This window comes from Lagenorhynchus albirostris, chromosome 1 (genome assembly GCF_949774975.1).
Source record: "Lagenorhynchus albirostris chromosome 1, mLagAlb1.1, whole genome shotgun sequence".
Lineage (NCBI taxonomy): Eukaryota > Metazoa > Chordata > Mammalia > Artiodactyla > Delphinidae > Lagenorhynchus > Lagenorhynchus albirostris.
Window position 1 is genome coordinate 84,923,788 of NC_083095.1, and position 20,400 is coordinate 84,944,187.

The 20,400-nt window shown below is 41.7% G+C and overlaps 1 protein-coding gene, 1 non-coding gene and 1 pseudogene across 22 annotated transcripts in view; 1 reads left to right on the forward strand and 2 right to left on the reverse strand.

Annotated features, from left to right (window-relative positions):
• Positions 1 to 1,687: 1,687 nt before the first annotated feature.
• LOC132531197 (poly(rC)-binding protein 2-like) lies at positions 1,688 to 2,925 on the reverse strand (annotated as a pseudogene).
• A 4,780-nt stretch (positions 2,926 to 7,705) lies between these two features.
• NUSAP1 (nucleolar and spindle associated protein 1) overlaps positions 7,706 to 20,400 on the forward strand; it is a 66,188-nt gene continuing 53,493 nt past the window's right edge. For 9 of the 21 annotated variants that reach the window (XM_060147562.1, XM_060147695.1, XM_060147704.1 and 6 more), the window contains exons 1-6: positions 7,720 to 7,952; positions 9,311 to 9,391; positions 14,364 to 14,411; positions 14,861 to 14,944; positions 16,839 to 17,131; positions 17,368 to 17,449. The gene's annotated coding sequence lies outside the window, so the exon portion shown is untranslated. Of the gene's footprint in view, positions 7,953 to 9,310; positions 9,392 to 14,363; positions 14,431 to 14,860; positions 14,945 to 16,838; positions 17,132 to 17,367; positions 17,450 to 20,400 lie in introns of those variants that run through there. The other 12 variants (XM_060147630.1, XM_060147646.1, XM_060147656.1 and 9 more) reach the window with 10 other exon arrangements.
• LOC132504584 (U6 spliceosomal RNA) lies at positions 13,092 to 13,196 on the reverse strand. The gene has a single exon (XR_009534975.1). It is a non-coding gene; the product is annotated as a U6 spliceosomal RNA (small nuclear RNA).

Genomic DNA, 20,400 nt, shown 5'->3' on the forward strand with positions numbered 1-20,400 from the left:
GCAGGGGCTACTCTTCCTTGCGGTGCGCAGGCTTCTCATTGCAGTGGCTTCTCTTGTTGCAGAGCACAGGCTCTAGGCACACGGGCTTCAGTAGTTGTGGCACACAGGCTCAGTAGTTGTGGCTCACGGGCTCTAGAGCACCAGCTCAGTAGTTGTGGCACACGGGCTTAGTTGCTCCGCGGCATGTGGGATCTTCCTGGACCAGGGCTCGAACCCGTGTCCCCTGCCTTGGCAGGCAGATTCTTAACCACTGCGCCACCAGGGAAGTCCCCTAGAGTGTTGTTTTCAGCAAAACGTATGACTGGGTCTCTCATAGTATTCATAAGGTTAAGATGGAGAAAATTGTGTTGGATTACAGTTGATGTATTTGAGGATGGCAGCTGAATAACCATACACCAAAAATCTAAAAGATCAGTATCATCAGTCTTGAAAAAGAGGGACAGAATTGGAATCACACTTCCCAATTTCAAAATTTCCTTACTACAAAGCTACAGTAATCAAGGCATGAGGATAGACTGCCTCATGCTCTAGTCCATAGAGCAATGGACTAGAATCATGAGTCTAGAAATAAATCCTCACATTTGTGGTCAGCTGATCTTTGACAAGGATGCCAAAGCAAACTGGTGGGGGAAACAGTAGTCTTTCGATACAACTGGGGCAATTGGATATCCTTATGCAAACGAATGAAGTTGGACCCCTACCTCACACCATATGCAAACAACAACAACAAAAAATCAAATGACTTTAAAAAATGTATGAAAGACTATGTAAGAGCTAAAGTTACAAAACTTATAGAAGAAAACATAGGCATAAATCTTCATGACCTTGGGTTAGGCAGTGGTTTCTTAAATATGATACCAAAAGCACAATCAACAAAATAAAAAATAGGTAAACTGGACATCATCAAAATTTAAAACTTTTGGGACTTCCCTGGCAGTCCAGTGGTTAAGACTCTGCACTTCCACTGCAGGGGGCATGAGTTCGATCTGTGGTCAAAGAACAAAGATCCCACAAGCCACGTGGCAGGAAAAAAAATTTTAACTTTTGTTCTTCAAGAAAGTGAAAAGATAATCTATAGAGTGGGAGAAAATACTTGCAAATCATATCCTGTTAAGGGACTTGTACCCACATTATATAAATTACATCTCAACAATAAAAAGACAACCCAATTATGCAACCCTTGGGCACTGTTGCTGGGAATGTAAGATGGTAGAGCCACTGTGGAAAACAGTACGGCTGTTCCTCAAAAAATTATAAATAGAATTACCATATGATCCAGAAATCCCACTTTTGGGTATACACCGAAAAGAATTGAAAGCAGGGTCCTTTTTTTTTTTTTAACCACTGTAGCGTCCAGTTTCTATTCACAAAGAAAAAGCTCCAGTCCATCTTTTAAACTTTTTTTGAAAAATTCCTGACATTACAGAACTAAACTGAAATGTATTAATATTCCACTCACATTTACGTGACAAACAGACAAAAAGTTCATGAGCCAAAAAAGCACAAAAAACAAAAAACAAGGAGAAGCTTATAAAACTAAATATGGATCTCAGCATTAGCAGCTGAACAGAGAAAGGAATTTAAATGCTTTAATTAAAAAATCACGAGTGGATGATAAAGTGTGTAGAAACTGAAAATATACAAACTATTTAAAACCTGGAATCGCTGACTGTACTCAGATGGATCATGGGTAGTGATGAACAGTAGAAAGGGATTATGGATGAATCTGCATTGTTCTAGATGCTCCTCATGCCACCTGTCTCCGAGGAAAGCCTGACATTTATTAGACATTGAGCCAGGCTAATGCTGGCAGCAGATCCAGTGATGGTAACCTGCTTATCAGTAGATCCTTCCACTGGGTTCGCAATTTTGATCTGCACCCCAGATATCTGACGGATCTCATTGATTTTGGCGCCTTGACGCCCGATTATGCAGCCAATCAAATCATTGGGAACTGTGAGTTCATGAAAAGTAGTGTGAGCAGATGCATCCAAACCACTGAATCCGGTGTTGCCATGTGTCATGGGAAAATGAGACTGTTGCATTGCCAGCTGGAGCAGCTTGGTCAAATCTGGCTGTGGAATGGCATACTGTCCTTGAATGGCATAGGCCTCTAGAGGCGGTCCCTCTAGGTCAGCGTTGAGGCACATGGACGGGGTGGTGTGGGGAGCTCACACTGTCCCTGTCTGTGCTGTACCTGTCCTGACCACCTGCAAAGATGACCGGAGAACTGGAGGCTTGGGCCAGTATGGGATGGTCACACCCTTTGGTGGTGGGGGGGGGACTGGGAGAGAGTCTCCAACATGACCACGCAGATCTGTTTCACACCCTCAGTGATGGATTGCGGAATGCCAATAAGAGTGATGGCCTGTTCAGTCGAGCTGGGGAGCAAAGCCCCTGCCACCTGGACCTGAGCCCCTGTACTCTCTCCTATTTTCTTGATCTTGCAACCACCTTTCCCAATGAGAGCTACATTGACCAGCAGGGGCCACCAGCCTCAGGGTGACTGGGGCTCTACTGGCAGCTGTGCTACTGGTCATAGAGCTGCTGATGTCCTCTTCCAGTTTGTCAATGATCATAACAAAGGCTTTGAAGATGGCATTAGTGGGTCCAGCCAAAGTGATAATCCTCTCAGGACAATTCCCTCCTGAGATGTTGATACGTGCACCACTCTGCTCGCGCATCTTCCTAACTGATTCTCCTTTCTTTCCCGATGATACTGCCAACTTCCTTTCCATGCATAAGTAGCCAGATGGTGAGAGTGACATTTAATCCACCTTCATTCACACCGGTGTCCATGTCGAGCAGTGTTCTGAGGAGCTGGACTCTGAGTGGTCAAGTCTTTGGTCACTGGTGGGGGTGAAAGCCAAAAACTGCAGGCGCGAGACGACTGAGGGGAAAAAAGGAGCCGGCGGGAAGGGGAAGGGCGGGAGGCTGGGGCGGAACAATAGGGGCTGGCGGGAAGGCAAGGGGGCCTCTCCGGAGCGGGGGTGGGTGCGGGAGTTGGGGGGGTGGGGGGAGGGGGGAGAAGGAGGAGGGGGAGGGGAGGAGGAGGGGGAGAGGGAGGGAGGAGGGAGAGGATAGTGGGGAGGAAGGGCGAAAGAGACCCCGGGGCGAGTGGAGGGCAGCGGAGGGTGGGCAGGCGGGAGAGGGCATGCTCTGGCTGCTGCCTCAGCTGGTCTGGGAGAGTAGGGTCTTAAAGAGGTATTTGTATACCGATGTTCATAGCAACACTGTTCACAATAGCCAAAGGTGGAAGCAACCTAAACATCCACTGACACATGAATGGAAAACCAAAATGTGGTATATACATACAGTGATATATCATTCAGCCTTAAAATGGAAGGAAATTTTGACCCATGCTACAACATGAATGAACCCTAAAGATATTATGCTAAGTAAAAGAAGCCCATCACTAAAGGACAAATACTGTATGATTCCACGGCCTGGAGGAATGGGAGATTAGGAAGTGATAGCTAAGGGGTGTGAGGTTTCTTTTTTTGTATTAATGAAATGTTCTAAAATCGTGTTGATGGATGTATAATTTTGTGAGTATACTAAAAGCCATTGAATGGTACATATCAAATGGATGAATTATATGACATTTGAATTATACCTCAGTATAACTATTTATTTATTTATTTATTTATTTATTTTAATCTTTGGCTGGATCAGGTCTTAGCTGTGGCATTCGGGATCTTTTTTTGTCGCGGCGCGCTGGCTTCTCTCTAGTTGTGGCAGCCGGCTCCAGAGCGCGTGGGCTCTGTAGCTGCAGAACGCAGGCTGTCTAGCTGTGTGTGGCCCAAGGGCTTAGTTGCCCCACAGCACGTGGGATCTTAGGTCCCCCACCAGGGATTGAACCTGAGTCCCCTGCATGGGAAGGCGGATTCTTAACCTCTGGACCACCAGGGAAGTCCCTCAATATAACTTTAAATAAAAGATCAGTGGGGGGAAAAAAAAAATCAGTGGGAATCCCCTGGCAGTCCAGTGGTTAGGACTCTACACTTTCACTGCTGAGGGTGTGAGTTCAATCACTGGTCAGGGGAACTAAGATCCTGCCAGCTGTGCAGTGTGGCCAAAAAATAAAAAATAAAAATAAATAAAAATTAAAAAAATAGAAGATCAGTGTCAGACTTAAGGAAAACCTTCCATGACATGCCAAGGGATTTACTGTCAGTATTCAGTCCTTTTCAACATCCCAAGACAAAGCATAAAAGTAGTGTTTATTAATTTTTTAAAGTAACATAATGCCATAAAAATAGTCAATAGTAGTCCCTCCATGGGAGAATAGAGGCTAAATTATCTTAATAGTTTGCGTTCAATCAATAATAGCTAATATTTAAAAAATAATAATTTTATTTATTTTCGGCTGTGTTGGGTCTTCATTGTTGTGAACAGGCTTTCTTTAGTTGCGGTGAGCGGGGGCTACTCTTTGTTGCGGTGCACGGGCTTCTCATTTTTGTGGCTTCTCTTGCTGCGGAGCACAGGCTCTAGGTGCGCAGGCTTCCGCAGTTGTGGCACGTGGGCTCAGTAGTTGTGGCTTGCAGGCTCTAGAGCTCAGGCTCAGTAGTTGTGGTGCACGGGCTTAGCTGCTCTGAGGCATGTGGGATCTTCCCAGGCCAGGGCTATGAACCCGTGTCCCTTGCATTGGCAGGCAGACTCTTAACCACTGCGCCACCAGGGAAGCCCAATAATAGCTAACATTTATGTGACATTTACTATATGCAAGGCACTGTTTTGTGTGCTTGACAAATATTAATTCTAATCCTCACAGCAACCTTAGGAGGCAGGTACAGTTATTATCACAATTTTACAGGTGAGGGTATTAAGCCCCAGAGAGGCTATATGATTTTTTCTCCCAAGATCAAAGTCACACCTAGTTAGTGGTAGAGCCTGGATTCAAGCCCAGGAACTCTGCACAGTCCATGCTCTTAATCATTTCACTCTCCAACAACCTTTATTTTTAACAAAGATAGATGTAAATTCCTGTATTTAAACTAAAAAGATGAGATGGCAAGCAAGAGACACCTGTGTATTTTAAGATATCAAAAATTTGAAGACCATCATCTTTTAAGGACATTGTCAAAGTGATGTATCCCCAAGAAGCAAAATGGTGAAGGGTTCAGGGCAACTTACTACCTTGTGCAAGTATAGGAACTAAGGCTTTAATCTAGAGAAAAGAAAGTAGTTATATTAAAATATTTAGTATCTATATTATTCATACAGCTAAGGACCTGTCCTTGAAAGGCTCTATTTTGTTTTTTTCCGGAGGACAGAATTAGGTGGTTTAATGTAGAGTTTGAAAGCATGGACTTTGGAAACAGATTGGGTGGGTTCAGATCCTGGCATTACCACTTAACCAGGCACATGAACTTGGGTAATTCTTCTGTGTCTTCTTCCTTAACTGTAAAATGGGGATTATGATGATAATGATAACACTACCAACATCATAGGTTGCTGTGAGGATTAAATGAGTGCCTGACACATGCTAAGCATTGTATCAGTTTTATTAACAAGTGGAAGTGATAGGTTGATAGATTCCAGCTTATTCTAAGGAAGAATTTCCTAATAATTATAACTGTTCAAATGAGGAACAGGATGTTCCTCAAACTAGTGCATTCCCTAGCCCTTAGTTGCTAGAACTGCTTAAGCAAAATCTTGAATGAACACTTCTGTCAGCAATCTTGCAGAATCCCTAAATTACAATACAGGTTTATCTAGATGATCTAGAATTCCTGCATGTTAATTCATAATATGATTACTAGGTTCTCTAAGTAGCTATAACAGTATTTTACAAAAAATGTTTTGTATTTGTTTTTTGTTAAATAAATAAATAAATTTATTTATTTATTTTTGGCTGCGTTGAAGTCTTTGTTGCTGTGCACGGGCTTTCTCCAGTTGCGGCAAGCGGGGGCTACTCTTCGTTGCCACACGCAGGCTTACTGAGGTGGCTTCTCTTGTTGCAGAGCTCGGGCTCTAGGCTTGCAGGCTTCAGTAGTTGTGGCACGCGGGCTCAGTAGTTGTGGCTCGCGGGCTCTAGAGCACAGGCTCAGTAGTTGTGGTGCACGGGCTTAGCTGCTCTGCGGCATGTGGGATCTTCCCAGATAAGGCATCGAACCCGTGTCCCCTGCATTGGCAGGCGGATTCTTTTTTTTATTTTTTATTTATTTTATTATTTTTTTTGGCAGGCGGATTCTTAACTGCTGCACCACCAGGGAAGTCCCTTTGTATTTGTTTTTGTTTTTAGGAATACACATAAGAATATCTGCAAAGGACTTAAATATCTACAAAGGACTTATTAAATTTTTCCTAAGAATTTATCGTTTTTGATGCTATTGTGAATGCAGTTTTTTTAAAATATTTATTTGGTTGCGCTGGGTCTTAGTTGCGGCAGGAGGGCTCCTTAGTTGCGGTATTCAAACTTTTAGTTGCAGCGTGCATGTGGGATCTAGTTCTCTGACCAGGGATCGAACCCAGGCCCCCTGCATTGGGAGCGTGGAGTCCCATCCACTGCACCACCAGGGAAGTCACCCAACGCAGTTGTTTTCTTAATTTCACTTTTGTTATTAGTATAAAGTTGACTTTTTGTATACTAATCTTGTATCCTACAACCTTGCTAAACATGTGAGTTCTAGTAGTTTGTTTTGTTTTTGTTTTTGCTGTGTCTGTGTTTTCCTTATGACTTTCTACAAAGGATCATGTCATCTGCCAATGAAAGCAGTTTTATTTCTTCCAATCTGGATGCCTTTTGTTTATTTGCCTTTTCACACTGGCTACACCCTCCAGTACAATGTAGAGTAGAGGTGGTGGGAGACTGCGTCCTTACCTTGTTTCTGATCTTAAAGGCAAAGTATTGTCTCACCATTAAATGTGATATTAGCTGTAGGTTTAGATGTCCTTTATCATAAGCTTCTGTAAAAATAAGATTCCTTGGCCTCATCTGAAGACTTAGGGAAGTGGATCTCGGAGAGCTGCAGTCGTAGGGAATCTGTACTTCTAGGAAGCAGCTCAGATGACAGCCTTGATGGTGTTTGAGGACCTATACAGTCCATCGCTTGTCGCGCGCCGTTAGAGGAGCTCCCAATTACACTCCCTGCCTTTCCTGGAAGAATCACTGAAGAAAGAATCTCAGTACTCCTACAGTTGGGTGTAGTAAGCAACAAGACTCAGTTATAACAGTTTGACATTCTGCAGAATGGCCCTCAAAGAAAAGTGACGAATCTGCTCTCGCGCATTGACCAGAACTATAAACAGCAGTCTGGCATTTGGGCTCTTTAGGAGTGGAAATGGGTCAAAGTCAGGAGGCAAAGTTGAGCTATTAAATTGGTTGCCTAGGTGTCGTATTATCCCCAGTATTAAAAGCTCCTAGGCCCTGAGTATGAAATTATTAGTTTAATCTATAGCTTAATCTAACGATGGCTTAAAACTGCCATGCGGCCTAGCCAGACTACCTAACTACGAAGCGACACTGCTTCTACGCGGAATTAATTTTACACCCCTAAGAAACAATTACGAGAACATTTTTCCCTATTACCTCAACCCTGAGATCCAATCAGACGCAAAAACGGACCGGAAAAGAGACTGGCGCTATTGATTGACGTACATTCCAACCAACCTACAACGGAAGAAGAGCGCGCCTGCGCAAGTCGTTATCCAATCCGTACTAGCGTTAGCGGAAGAGGCGGGGGCTGTGGAAACGGCCGCCGCAGGGTTGGCGGACTTGAGGAGGAGCGAAGATGGCGGAGTGAGGTGCGTCGAGGCCCCCTGGCCTTTGGGCCAGGGGGAGGGCCGGACCCCGGGCGCTCGAGTGCTTCTGCTGGCCCGTGCGAGGTAAGCCGAGAAGGCCAAGACGGGAACTAGCAGGAGGTGGCGCGGCCCAAGCCGTCCGAAGAACGGAGTGCGCGAAGCCTGCCCGCAGCTGGCACGGGCCTTGGCCAGGCGCGGGTTTCCTTGTGAGTGACCTCCGGGCGGCAGCCCGGACTTTTGGGGGTGTGTTGCACCATAACTCAGACCCGACCTGCCACTGACCTTCTCAGTGCCTTGCCTTTGGCTGCCTTTGTGCTTTCGGCTTGTTGCCCGATGATTGCACCCACGCTTGTGCATATGTGGCATTCTCTGCGTCGGCCATCGGTTTATCTTTGAAGAATATCTTTGTTTTATTGATTTATTTATGCTCCTCGCCTCACGAACTTCGTGTCCACTCTTTTGCCTGAGGCTCGGGTCTCAATCGAGGCCTGTTGCGGCTCTGAGTATTTTGTGACCCTGTCCCTTTGACCTTGAAATTTGGTGTAACAGGTTTCCCCCACTTCCTGGGATTTAATTTGAGTCTGTGTATCGTGTACGTTCTCTTGCTTACCTTTATTATATGCATTCGTTCCCACTCCCACCTCTCAAACTTTTTGAAGATCTGCGAAAGCAGTTTTGTCCTTGTATGACCTGATAGTTGCCTAATGGCGCATTAATCTCAGCTAACTCTAGGTAGAATTAACCGTAGTTTTCCAGAACTAAAGGAGTCAGTGTACAATTTTTATTTATGTATATATTTGTAGAGAGAATGAGAAAGACTTTGGGGAATTATTATTATAAAGTAATTTGTGTAATGGGGTGGGATTACAAAGTATACTACTGTCAGGCATTTGTGTTCGGTTCTTGTTTAATTTCATGGGGTACCTTTTTTTGTAATTTGGGTTGTTATGACCCCTCATTCGACCTTTCAGTTAAATTGTGGGAAAGGTTTCTGAGTTGTTGAAGCCTGTTTAAAACTGGCACATTAGTTAGGCCCAGTTCGAATGACATGTCCGAATACAAATGAATGTGTCTGGTATGCTTTTTGCTGGCCCTGGATTTAACAGAGCTGAAAATACCAGGTAAAGAAATACTTCTAAATAAGACGTTTGTGTTGCTTTTGTCCAGAGTAGTTTTTTCATTTCATCTAGGGGAAGAAGATACTGGGCAGAGGAAAGGAACAGAACATTCTTCCTTCCTACCTCACAAACAGGGGAGTGATCATTTATACTAAAGCAAAGGTCTTTTGCTGGAGAAGAGTGTCCATAGCATCATCAGATTCTCAAAGGGGACAGTGTTTAAAAACTCGAGAACCACTGCTCCAGGAGTTTTGACATCTTTATAAAATTAATGCCAGTGCAGGTAGAGAGTAAATTCTTTTTGATTGTTCCTTCTGAATAGTTTTTGATAGTGATGTTTTTAAGACTAGTTTGGTTCATTTGAATAATTTTGCACATAAACGCATACAGCAAAAGTGAGGGCTGTATCCTTACTGTAATGTTCTTTTTATTTTTCCTTATCACAGGAAGAACATTTTCCTTGACTTGTAGGTGCTTTTATATTCATCTCAAAAAGAAAACAAAATTCTGAACTCAGGATTTGGCAAGTGAGTAATAGTGGCTAATGCTTTCAAATACTGTTTACGCAAATTGGCAATAGCTAGATAGAAGTAGAACAAGAAATCATTAGCTTCAACAGAGGATGAACGTCAAAAGTGACTATAAATTATTGGTATAATCTCTCCCTGAAGGCACTAGGGAAGGATTTGTTCCACGCTTTTCTTCTAGCTTTGGGTAGTTCGTTGGCTTGTGGCAGCACAACTCCAGTCTTCACAAGGCATCCTCCCTGTGTATGTCTATGTCCTAAATTCTCCCTTTTATAAGGACACCAGTCAGATTAGGGGCTCACTTGGCTCCAGTATGACCTCATCTTAATTAATTACATCTGCAGTGACTCTGTTTCTAAATAAGGTCATATTTTGAGGTATTCATATGACAACATAGGAATTTGGGCAGGACACAGTTCAAACCATAATATCTACTTAGTCATATACCTTGATTGTATTATATGAAAAACATTCAATGTTGAACTGCTTTAAGGATTAAAATCTTGTATACCACTTGTATAAGGGACTTAGAGTAGTTAAAATCACAGAGACAGACAGACAGAATGGTGGTTGCCAGGGGCTGCAGGGAGGGGAAATGGAGGTTTATTATTTAATTGGTACAGTTTCAGATTTGTAATATGAAAAGAGTTCTGGAGATGGATGGTGGTGATGGTTGCACGATAATGTGAATGTACTTCTTACCACTGAACTGAACACTTAAAAGGGGTTAAGATGATAAATTGTAAGTTGTGTGTATTTTACAATAAAAAAAATTGAAGAAAGATGAGTGAAAAACTCCAACTATATGTATTTCAATATTAAGAAAAGGAATAAATACCCTGTAGCTGGTAGAGTCTTTATCATATACTTTTAGAGCCAAGGCTTTGTTGCTTGGATTGTAACCTTAATTAAGTCCAGGCAGACTGTTAAATAACACAAATTCAACTGAGTAAATTTATTTATTTAAATTGAAGTATAGTTGATTTACAATGTTGTGTTAATTTCTGCTGTACAGTAAAGTGACTCAGTTATACATATAACTATATTCTTTTTATATTCTTTTCCATTTTGGTTTATCCTAGGATATTGAATCCCAGGACATTGTATAGTGTGCTTTCATTTATGGGGAGGAAATAAATCCACTTAAGCACATCTATATTAGTATAGTCTAGCCCACATCTGGGGGCAGAAACTGTCCAACAAACCCAGCATTTGTTTTTCTTTTTTTGGCCGTGTGGCATGGGGGAATCTTAGTTTCCCGATCAAGGGTCGAACCCATGCCCCCTTCATTGGGAGCACAGAGTCTTAACCACTGAACCGCCAGGGAAGTCCCAGCATTTGTTTGTTGTTGTTGTTTTTTAATAATTTTTTTAAAAATTTATTTTTGTCTGCATTGGGTCTTTGTTGCTGCGTGTGGGCCTTCTCTAGTTGTGGCAAGCGGGGGCTACTCTGTTGTGGTGCACGGGCTTCTCATTGCAGTGGTTTCTCTTGTGGAGCATGGGCTCTAGGCGCGTGGGCTTCAGTAGCTGTGGCTTACGGGCTCTAAAGTGCAGGCTCAGTAGTCATGGTGCACGGGCTTAGTTGCTCCGTAGCATATGGGATCTTCCCAGACCAGGGCTCGAACCTGTGTCCCCTGCATTGGCAGGCGGATTCCCAACCACTGTGCCACCAGGGAAGCCCTTGAGCTATTTATTGATGTGTAACAAATTACCCAAAATGTAATGGATTAAAACAACAGTAAACATTTATTATCTCGCACAGTTTGTGTGGGTCAGGAGTTATTAGAGTTTCTGGTTTGGAGTCTCATACAGGGTTACAGTCAAGATACTAGCTGGGGTGGCAGTCATCTAATTCCATGGTGGCTCATTCACATGGCTAGCAAATTCATGCTGGTTGTGGAAAGCCTCATTCCTACCACTGTCAGCCTCTTCCAGGGCTGCTTGAGTGTCATGATACAGCAGCTGGCTTTTCCCAGAACAAGTAATTCAGGAGAGCAAGGCAGAAGCCACAATCCCATCTATGACCTTGCCTCAAAAGTCACTCACTGTCACTTCCTCCTCATTCTGTTGGTCATTGTTTAGACACCAACTAGTATAGTGCAATACAATTCTGACACTAACCATCTGGAATTAATGCAGACCCCACAAGTCAAAAGGGCATGATCCCCCAAGAAGACTGCCCTCACTTTAGATGCCAGCAGCACTTTGGAGGATCCCCAGGCCACCTGCACTTCTGACCAACTGGCTGCAGATTCAAGGGTTCCCATGACCCTGTCAGAACCAATCTTTGGTTTCATATTTATTTTTTCCTTCCTTCTGGCTGCTTTGGGTTTATTTATTATTTTTCTAGTTCCTTAAGGTATAAAGTTAGGTTGTTGATTTGATATCCTTCTTCATTTTTAATTTAAGCATTTACAGCTGTATATTACTCTTAGCACTGCTTTTGCTGCATCTTGTAAGTTTTGGTATGCTGTTTTTGTTTTCATTTGTCTCAAGATATTTTCAAATTTCCCTTGTGATTTCTTCTTTGACCCATTGGTTGTTTAGGAGTGTGTTGTTTAATTTCCACTGGTTCATTTACTGTAAATTCCAACAATTTGTAGTCTCCCTCTAGGGACAAAGGCCAGTCAAATTTTTTATTATACATAGGTGTATATGTACATATACACTATGTACTATGTACTATGTACATAGTACTATGTACTATGTACTATGTACATATACACTATGTACTATGTACTATGTACATATACATAGTCACATAGGTGAACCCTTGTTCATTTTTAGAAGGGATTATTAAAGGGTGTGAACACCAGGAGGCAGCAGTAAGGGAGGACCATCTTAGAAGCTGACTACTACATAAAGTCATTTGACTCAGATCTGGCTAGCCCAAGAGCTTCATTGAAAATTCCTATTTTCCCTTTTCATCCTCTCAATAAGTCAGATTTTGTAATATAAAGTTACATTTTTTGTATAATCAACAGCACTAAACAAGTGAGTTCAGAGACCCAGAAATGCGTAGTAAGGCACCAGCTTTACAGGAATGTATTTGTAAGTTTTGTAGATCAGAGTGTATAGTTGTACTTTCTTCACCTAACTCTAGGACCTGTCTATTTAAATTTTAGCTCATGTTGGCTAGGTATATTTAAGAGCCCTGCTATTCAGTTGTTCAACAAATTTTTATTAAGTGCTTATTATGGGTCACATGCTATTCTAGGTGCCTGGGATTCACCAGTGAACAAAACAGGTTCCTTCCTGGTGGAGGTTACATTTTAGACAGGACACATGAGAAACATAATAAGTATTGTACCTTACATAAGTGCCTTATGTAGTGTTTCATGCATGGATTAAAAGGAAAAGTAGGGCTTCCCTGGTGGCGCAGTGGTTGAGAATCCGCCTGCCAATGCAGGGGACATGGTCGAGCCCTGGTTCTGGAAGATCCCACATGCCGCGAAGCAACTAAGCCTGTGCACCACAACTACTGAGCCTGCGCTCTAGAGCCCGCGAGCCACAACTACTGAAGCCCACGCGCCTAGAGGCAGTGCTCCACAACAAGAGAGGAGGCAGTGCTCCACAACACTGCAGTGAGAAGCCCGCGCACCACAACGAAGAGTAGCCCCCGCTCGCTGCAACTAGGGAAAGCCTGTGCACGGCAATGAATACCCAACGCAGCCATAAATGAATGAATAAATGAATAAATTTAAAATATGGAACGCTTCATGAATTTGTGTGACATCCTTGCACAGGGACCATGCAAATCTCTGTATCATTCCCAATTTTAGTATATGTGCTGCTGAAGCAAGCACAAGAAAAGGTGCATTTTTAAAATTGAAGTATAGTTAATTTACAATGTTGTGTTTCAAGTGTACAGCAGTGATTCCGTTTTTTATATATATGTATGTATATATATACATACACACATACATATGTATTCTTTTTCAGATTCATTTCCATTATAGGTTATTCCGGGGTATTTAGTATAGTTCCCTATGCTATATGGTAGGTCCTTGTTTGCCTGTTTTATACATAGTAGTGTGTATATGTTAATCCCAGACTTCTGATTTAGCCGCCATCCCCTTTGGTAACCATAAGTTTGTTTTTTATGTCTGTGAGTCTGTTTCTGTTTTGTAAATAAGTCATTTGTATCATTTTTTTTTACGTTTCACATATAAATGATATCATACGGTATTTGTCTTTCTGTCTCTGGCTTACTTCACTGAATATGATAATTTCTACATCCATCCATGTTGCAGCAAATGACATTAAAGAAAAGGTGCTTTTTATCTTTTTCTTTTTTTGGGCCAAGCCGCATGGCATGCGGGATCTTAGCTCCCTGTTCAGAGATCGAACCCGTGCCTCCTGCACTGGAAGCATGGAGTCTTAACCCCTGGACCTCCAGGGAAGTCCCAAAAAGGTGTTTTGTTTTTTTTTTTCCGGTACGCGGGCCTCTCACCGTTGTGGCCTCTCCCGTTGCGGAGCACAGGCTCCGGACGTGCAGGCTTAGCGGCCATGGCTCACGGACCTAGCCGCTCCACGGCATGTGGGATCTTCCCGGATCAGGGCACGAACCCATGTTCCCTGCATTGGCAGGCGGACTCTCAACCACTGCGCCACCAGGGAAGCCCAAAAGGTGCATTTTTAAAAGACTTCTTTGGTACTTATTTGGTTTATATAGAATTCTTTCAGCATATTTACTTGTGGAAAGGACTAGCTTGTATCTTCTTTCCCCCTCAACATTACTGCCAATTATCTGGCCATTAGAATTGAGCTACAGAACAGTCTAGTGGCTGGTGCAAGCTTTGAACTAGCCTGAGTAAGCTTATATAATGAAACAGCTCTGTTCTCCGTAGGGTTCTAAAGGCCTGTATGTGGATATTCTCAGTTTTTTCTCTCACTTCCTCTGCTGCTTTTATAACAAATGCAAATTCTGTAGTTCTTTACCTTCTGAATTAATTTACATTTTCCTTTTGTAGGTTTTGAATCAGAACTGTCTCGTCTTCAACCAGAAGAGGTTATTCAAGGTCAGTTTGGAGTTGAGAGGTATTTTTGAATCTCTGTGACGTACTAAAAATGGAGGGCTAGGAAGACTAGTCAGCCAGTCACCATTGGCCATTTTTGTAAGCTTAAGTAATTTAAGCTTTTGATATGCACCTGTGATTTATTTCTTTATTATCATACATACATAAAATTTATCATTTTAACTATATTTAAATGTATAATTCAGTGGCATTAAGTATATTCACATTGTTCTGTAACCATTACCACTATTTCCAGAACTTATTCATCATCCCAAACAAACTCAATACCCATTAAGCAGTAACTCTCCACTTCCCTGCCACCAGCCCTCCGCCCCCCCAGTTCCTAGTTACCTGTATTCCACTTTCTTTCTCTGAATTTGCCTAGTCTAGTTACCTCGTGTAAGAGGACTTAGACAATATTTGTCCTTTTTTTGTCTGATTTACTTTTGCAGATATTTGCAGTTTAACAAGTGTGATGTTTAACAGCAGTGAACTGCTAATGTTTTTACACGCTTGCATTTGGCGATCATGCTACAGTACATATTGTTTTACCTGTGTTTATAGTTTACAAAATTTTTATTGTTCACTCTTGGTCTTAGGTAGTTGAAGATAATTCTGAGTAAGATGACACATATGGTTTTGAGTATTAAGTATTTAAGCATCAACTTTGGAGTACAATACTGGTTTTATTTATTTATTTATTTATGGCTGTGTTGGGTCTTTGTTGCTGCACACTGGCTTTCTCTAGCTGTGGCGAGCAGGGGGCTACTCTTTGTTGTGGTGCACGGGCTTCTCACTGCAGTGGCATCTCTTGTTGTGGAGCAGGGGCTCTAAGCATGCGGGCTTCAGTAGCTGTGGCACATGGGCTCTAGAGCACAGGCTCAGTAGTTGTGGTGCACGGGCTTAGTTGCTCTGCAGCACATGGGATCTTCCCAGACGAGGGCTCGAACCTGTGTCCCCTGTTTGGCAGGTGGATTCTTAACCACTGCACCACCAGGGAAGTCCTACAATACTGCTTTTAAGCACAGATTTTTTTTTTTTAATTTTTAAATATTTATTTATTTTTGACTGTGTTGGGTCTTTGTTGCTGCATGTGGGCTTTCTCTAGTTGTGGTGAGCAGGGGCTACTCTTTGTTGCAGTGCGTGGGCTTCTCATTGCAGTGGCTTCTTTTTTTGCGGAGCACAGGCTCTAGGGGCATGGACTTCAGTAGTTGTGGCATGTGGGCTCAGTAGTTGTGGCTCGCGGGCTTAGTTGCCCCGCGGCATGTGGGATCTTCCTGGACCTGGGCTTGAACCCATATCCTCTGCATTGGCAGGCAGATTCTTAACCACAGCGCCACCAGGGAAGTCCCAACACAAATGTTTTATATAGAATCATTTCATGGACTGTATTATTCCATTTGCATAAGAGAAAATTAACATGTGTATCTCATTTTATATAATGCAAGTTTTTTTTTTTTTTTTTGCGGTACGCAGGCCTCTCACTGTTGTGGCCTCTCCCGTTGCGGAGCACAGGCTCCGGACGCACAGGCTCAGTGGCCATGGCTCACGGGCCCAGCCGCTCCGCGGCATGTGAGATCTTCCCAGACCAGGGCTCGAACCCATGTCCCCTGCATCGGCAGGCAGACTCTCAACCACTGCGCCACCAGGGAAGCCCAATGCAAGTTTTTATATAATTCTAGCTTTTTGTATCATACTTACATAAGTTTCTTGGCTACTGCTTCTGCTTTTCTTTCTTTTTATTTATTTGTTAGTTCTTATTTTATATATATTTATTTTTTTGGCCACACCCTTACGCATGTGGGATCTTAGTTCCCCAACCAGGGATCGAACCCGTGTCCCCTGCATTGAAAGGTGGAGTCTTAACCACTGGACCGCTGAGGAAGTCCCTGCTTCTGCTTTTCTTTCTTTTCTTTTCTTTTTTTTTTTAATTTTATTTTTTATGTTTGGCTGTGTTGGGTCTTCGTTGCTGTGTGCGGGCTTTCTGTAGTTGCGGTGAGCGGGGGCTACTCTTCGTTGCAGTGCATGGGCTTCTCATTGCGGTGGCTTCTGTTGTTGTGGAGCACGGGCTCTAGGTGCAGAGGTTTAGTAGTTGTGGCTCGTGGGCGCTAGAGCTCAGGCTCAGTAGTTGTGGCGCACGGGCTTAGTTGCTCTGCGGCATGTCAGGTCTTCCCGGACCAGGGCTTGAACCCATGGCCCTTGCATTGGCAGGTAGATTCTTAACCACTGTGCGACCAGGGAAGCTCCCCTGCTTCTGCTTTTCCAGTGATAATACTGAATTTGGTGGTGTGGTTGGACATTTTCTTTTAAACAATATGTAATCCAAAAAATTTTTTTTCTGTGTGTTTTAAAATACTATTTTTAAAAAGTAAGCTCATATAGAAGTACCTATCTTAATCTTCCTGTTTTCAATCTATTTTGTATTTCCAGGTATTTCTATGTTGTCTCCTGGAGTGGGGTTGTCCTGCTTCTTTTATCGGGCCACCTTCCCTATTCTTGAAATGTGGATATCTCTTCTCTAAACTTTACCTCCATGATTTGGACTGGAAAAGGCTGCTCTTCTTTTTGTTCCACCTCTCAGATTCAAAGAAGAGAAGCCCCTGGGATGCAGTCATCCTGCTAACTTCTCTAGGAAGAAAGAAGCAACTGATATACATCTTCTGCTGCAATTTGCTTAATCACAAATAATTTTACAAGCTGAAGGCTGATATCATTTGAAACAGGTGCTTAGATGGTGATATTTGTGAATTCTTTACCTTTTGTTCCAGACAAGAAGACGAAATAGCAAGCGTGCGTGACATCAGGGTGTTTTTTTTAACGTCTTCCAGTTTTAGCCACTGTTGTGATAAGCACAGTTGAGACTTGCAGCAGTAAATTCCAAATGTGTTCTAATTTGAAGTGAAAGAGATGCTTAAAAAATTACATATATTTCTAATACCTGGCTCATCCTTTGGCATAGATTTACTGGATAAGAACAAAGGTCCAATTTTGCAGTAAAACCTTTGATGTGATAAAGAAGCATAAAGACAAGATATCACAAGGTTAGTTGCATATGTGAGTACATTATCACAACTCTATAAATACACATTTTTACATGTGTAAGTCCACATTTTTGGATGATAAGAGGGATATTTCTCCTGGAGAAGGAAGCTGTGGTGCACTTCTTTCTCAGAAGTCTTTGGATATATGATATTTTTAAATGTTTTTTCATTCTTCTAAGGAATAACCACATTGTGCAGATGCTAACCCTATGAATGCATGCTTGGGTTTAGTGAAAAGTTGGTAAAAGGGAACTAAACAGTTTTGAGTCCAGGGATGGAACCCTCTTCACCACCCTAGGATGAGAAGCTACTGTATTAAAATTAGTTCTTTCTTTTTCGTGCAGTCTTATTTATATAGCACTTGAGACTTGGTTTTACATGCTGCTAAGGCTGGAAGAAAAGTGGCAAAAGTGGTTTTTCTGTTCAGAAGATCTTGGGATGGACCCTACAGTATGACCTGCCTTCACCTTTGGACATACAGGAGTGGAGAAAAAAACAAGGAAAGTTTCCATATTACTCCTTTCTCCTAAGAAAAAGAAGTGAAAATGCTTTATGCAGCTCCATCTGACTTTATGGCATTTCACATTCTATAGCTTTGTTTTTTGTAAAAGGATAAGTAACTTTTTCCCTTTGATCCAAGATGGGTTCTTGGGTATTTGATTTATTTTTCTAGGCAATAGGTGTATGTTTGGCTGAGAAGGCTGGGACTGAGGTAACTTCCCCCAGTTGGAACTGAACTTTCTCATCAGAGAATGGGCCTCAGAAGAAATGTTCCCAGACTGTGGTTAGGTCAGTGTAGATTTAGAAGAAATCCAGGGTCTGAAAAAACTCAAACAAGAAAAATAGTTCCAGTAAGAAATAATGAATTTCCTTTCTTTCTGTTAAAACTTATAACTATCTGATGAACAGACTACAGGGTAAAGCCGTTCTTGCTTCCAAATCAACAGGGGACCATTGTATGAATTGCCAGGTGTTTACATAAGAAGAATGAAACCTTTATAAGTTTTTGTAAGTAGAGAAAGAATTTACAGCTGGTTAGATGAAATTAAGAACAAATCATCTTAGATCATCTCTGTGATACAGGGAATGTTTACCCAGGGCCATGCATGTTGTGCTGCTGAAATCTTGGGGCAGATTTACCAGAATTTGAGTGATAAAAATAGCCAAAAATTGGAAATATTGAGCACTCTTAATGATTAGTTAAATTGGTCAATCAATTTGAATTGGCATATGGAAGCGTTTTAGTAAAATAATTACATAATATAGATAAAATATAATTTCCTTTAATTGGGGGCAATTACTGAGTGGTAAAGCATAGTAGAAGTAACTTGGATAAAGGTAACTTAAATTTTTCTCTAAATTCTCAGCCACTTCCTGATGTTTTCTATCAGTATTTTGGAATTGATAAAGACAGAATGGAACCTACATACATGAGTCCCGTTGGTATGTTGGGAATATCATATGGAGAATTTGTATCTTCAGTTGTCTGTTACCCATCCTCCCCATGTTTTTTTGGGCAACTTTTTGGGTAGGATTGTTTGGCAGGGGATAGAGACCCTCTACTGTCAGCACCAGTGAAACCATCTCTGGCCCACTTGTTTGAATAATTGTGTATCAGACTCATCTTCTCCAGTTGCTTTACATATTTTCATTTCAAAGTTAAGAGAACCACTGTTTAATGCTTTCAGGTTGTTTCTGCATCTGCATCTTCCATGATTTTCACCAGATGGCATTTAACAAAATGGGTATATTCCAGTTGTATTTGCCCAGTGTTTACTTAATACATCTACATTGTTTTTCCTGGTCTATTTTGGTCCACTTCATGATGGCAAAAGCTATAATTTTAGGCAGGACTATGCCTCAATCTGTAGCTGTGCCTACTTCCTTTCCTTTGCTCATCCATGTTAGCTGGCAGTTTTTCTTTTAAAAAGTTGAACAAAAATGGGATATGTGCAATAGAAATATATATATGTATATTTTAATACTTGTGGACAGATGTTACAAGTTGTTTAAGAACAACAAAATCACCAATGTCTTCCATTTTGAGATGTGTATAGTTTTGTAAGCATTAGTGCTTGGTAGCATATTGTAGTGCCATGTTAGGGGTTAGTGCATGAGCCTAGTAATAATTTAAACTTCAGGATGAATTATTGATAATAACTAATAGTGTAAAAAGAGTGGAAAATCTAGACCTTTTCTTTTCTCATAAATATCTGAATCCGTGATATTCTCCCTGGGGAAAAGAGATTAAGGCCCAAAAGACTCATTTATGAATAGAAATATGGGGTCACAAGGTGAGATACTGTCTTTGAGGATTTTTAAGCTTTCCATGAGGTAGGAAACCAAGTTGCCTTTGTGTGTTATGAAACCTTATATCAAAATGAGGCCCCATTTCATGATTCTGCTTTGCTCTCTTTGAGGTGAGACTGTTCTTACACTGTTTTCACATTGTATGTCTTGTAGGTTTATTGTTTTCCCACTCTTTTTGCATCAGATTATTTTACATTTTGTATGTCTTACTGAGATGCTATGTTAATTGCTCAAGTGAGTGCTTTTCTAATCGGAAGACCGTTTATGTTTCCTATCTGCAGTATGCTACATGTTAACAGAAGAACACTGGTCAGTAGTTGAGTGTCCTAGATTAATTTCTCTTGGGCTTTTCCTGTTTCCAAATTTGCTGAATTGTGTATTGATGAGATTCCAGACCTTTTCATGAGAATTGGCAATGTAGCTAAATGGAGACTACCTAGGTTGCCATGTATTAATATTAACTAACTCCCTGCTTGGTTATAGTAAATTGCCTCAGACAGCTTTCACTCTTTTCTCTTTTCCTTGTAGAAATAAAAGTTGTTTTGTTCTGAAAGCATAGCTTTCTGTAGAAAAGAAATTCCTACCTCTAAAAGCTTTCTTGAGAACTTGGAAATGGCAGTTTTCTGGGGTGATTTTTAAAT